The following is a 204-nucleotide window of genomic DNA, read 5'->3' as shown; positions in this document are numbered from 1 at the left end:
TTGCAGTCCAAGGGACTCTCTGGAGTTTCCAACACCACAGTTCAAAAGCATCAATTCTTCGGTGCTCAGCCTTCTTCACAGTCCAACTCTCACATCCATACATGACCACAGGAAAAACCATAGCCTTGACTAGACGAACCTTTGTTGGCAAAGTAATGTCTCTGCTTTTGAATACGCTATCTAGGTTTGTCATAACTTTCCTTC

The sequence above is a fragment of the Bison bison genome, unplaced genomic scaffold (genome assembly GCF_000754665.1).
Source record: "Bison bison bison isolate TAMUID 2011002044 unplaced genomic scaffold, Bison_UMD1.0 scf7180017864213, whole genome shotgun sequence".
NCBI lineage: Eukaryota > Metazoa > Chordata > Mammalia > Artiodactyla > Bovidae > Bison > Bison bison.
This window is presented reverse-complemented; position numbering follows the sequence as displayed.